The 2,709-nt window shown below is 42.0% G+C and overlaps 1 protein-coding gene across 1 annotated transcript in view; it reads left to right on the forward strand.

The window, feature by feature from the left end:
• The window catches only part of LOC104981851 (patched domain-containing protein 3-like), a 30,074-nt gene that overhangs the window by 14,507 nt on the left and 12,858 nt on the right, over positions 1–2,709 (forward strand). The window lies entirely within an intron of this gene.

Consider the following 2,709-nt stretch of genomic DNA (forward strand, 5'->3'; position numbering starts at 1 on the left):
TTTACCAAAGAAACTTCAGATACATTTTGAAGAGCTCCTAGAGCAGAAAGGATGATAGCCTGGGAGACTAAGAAAACTAAAGTGAAACCCAAGTTCTAACTTTTAAAAATTACTGTAAAGAAATATATTAGTTTCATCAGTCTGCATTAACCAGTACCACACACTCATTGACTTAGAACAACAAAAATTTATTTTCTCACAGTTCTGGAGCCTACAAGTCTGAAGTCAAGGTATTGGCAGAACCAGGCTCTCTATGAAGCTCTAGGGGAGGTTCCTTCCTTGTTTTTTCCAGCTGCTCATGGTCCCAGGCATTCCTTGTCTTGTAAGCATCTTTCCAGTCTCTGCTGTCTTCTCATGGTCATCTTCCCTCTACATCTGTGTCCAGATTTCTTCATTCTTGTAAGGACATCACTCACACGGGATTAACAGTCCACCTTACTTCAGTATGACTCCATATTAACAATTGCATCTTCAATGACCCTATATCCAAATAATGACCCTATAACCCAATGATCCTATAACCAAACTCTGAAGTTCTTCAGGTTAGGAACTTAACACATGTTCTGGGGGAACAATTTCACTCAGAATAAGTGCGTGTAAGTGTGTGCATGCTCAGTTGTGTTCGACTCTGTGTGACCCTATGGACTGTAACCCGCCAGGCTCCTCTGTCCATGGGGTTTTCCAGGCAAGAATACTGGAGTAGGTTGCCATTTCCTTCTCCAGGGGATGTTCCCCCAGGGATTGAAATCATGTCTCTTGCCTTGCAGGTGATTCTTTGCTGCTGACCCATTGGGGAAGCTCCACTAATAAGTAAGGACAGTTAAAGATGTGCTGGCTCAAATGTATGGTGAAAACACACCTTATCTACACCTGCAAGCACAGTGCAGAAAAAAAAAAATAGCTGAGATTTCCTAAGCTTAAGAAAGAGACTTGTAAGTACCTAAAAAGGCTAGCAAAATGGCCTAGATGATGGATCAAAAGGGATGCAAAACCAGTTAATGTGACAACTGGAGTCTTAAAGCTCATAACAAGCCCAAGGACTCATCAAGTAGTTAGGGAAAAGGGATATATAACCTAATATCTAATATAGATCAGAAGCTTGAGTTTTTCTCCTTCTGGTTAAGACAGAAGACAAGGTGCCCTTCTCTCAATACCAGAATAGTTTCTGAAGAGACTTGGTCATTCTCAGGTAAAAATTGTCCTAGTGAGTAGTAAGATGCAGAGGTGAACTGCCAAGGATATGTTTATGGAAAGTATTATAAGAGCAAATATAGCACTATAGCTAAGTGAACTCTCAAGATGCAGTGACTTAAAGTAATTTATTCCTTTCTCAGGCAGCAGTATGAGTTAAGGAGTTTGGGAAAGGCAATTAGACCCTCAATATGTGGTTTCCATCTTTGTCTAAAAAGTGATCATTTCAGTGGCAACATTTTCAAGTAGGAAGGAAGAGAAAAAAAAGTCTGTATCTAATGGCTTTAACATAGAGAAGGTGATCTTTAGGTTTCAGGCACCACTTTCTACGGATGGCTCATTGCCAAGACTTGACAACCTTATGTATCCCACTGACAAGGGGCAATGGAAACGGTGATGAACAGCTGGATGACAAATGTTTTACTTATAAAATAAAACATAAAATAGTGGGCACTGAGGAATATGTCTGCCATAAGGATCACAGAAAATGTGATCTTAAAGGGTCAAGTTACAATGATCTCTGTCAGTACGATTGTTTCTTGAGCAGCCTATCGTTTCATACTTGACACCAACTTGTTAGAAGCAAACTTGGGTGATTTGAAAACATTGGGGAAAAAAAAAAAAACTTTGTTAATATAGTTCCCAATACTAATCAAATGGTACTCTTTCTTCCTGCTCAGAACCTAAAGTTATGAAAAAGAATTCTCCTCCCACCATCTGCTTTTTCTCAGAACCAATCTGACGGAATGTGGCTTGTGGGCAATTAGTACATTAGCCTGAGTAACAATATTTTCTGTGCTTAAATGAATCCATCTTTCCAGTGATACTACCACAAGTAAGTGTTACTTCTGAGAGTCTTTCTACACATGTTCAATTGTGCACCTCTTTTAATTGGATCAGCCCTTAAACAAGAATAAACTCATTCATGAGAAATTACTTCTGCTTCTGATGTGCTTTTATGTTGGTGTTATTAGCAAGAGTCAACAAGGACAAAAAAAAATGTATTCCACTTATATTAAGAATGAAGGTAGATTAAGTGGACACCAATCAACATGAATTGTAAACGTGTAATCAGATTGGCTACCTCAAGTGAAGAGTTGACTCATTGGAAAAGACTCTGATGCTGGGAGGGATTGCGGGCAGGAGGAGAAGGGGACGACAGAGGATGAGACGGTTGGATGGCATCACCAATTCAATGGACATGAGTTTGAGTAAGCTCCGGGAGTTGGTGATGGACAGGGAGGCCTGGTGTGCTGTGGTTCATGGGGTCGCACACAGTCGGACACGACTGAGCGACTGAACTGACCTCAGCTGAACCACGTGACCGTCAACTGGGGCGCGAGCAGCCGGGGGTCAAACAGAAGCGCCTGGAACTTCAGGAAACCGTTGGTGGGTGAAGAGGGGGCTCCGAACGGCAGCTCCTTTCTGATCTGCCACGCTGAGAATGTGGGCTTTCCTTCCTGGAAATGAGCCTGAATCCCTCGAAGGTTGCGCCTGAGCCGGAGCCGGAGCGGGAGG

The sequence above is a fragment of the Bison bison genome, unplaced genomic scaffold, assembly GCF_000754665.1.
Source record: "Bison bison bison isolate TAMUID 2011002044 unplaced genomic scaffold, Bison_UMD1.0 scf7180017864524, whole genome shotgun sequence".
NCBI classification, from domain to species: domain Eukaryota; kingdom Metazoa; phylum Chordata; class Mammalia; order Artiodactyla; family Bovidae; genus Bison; species Bison bison.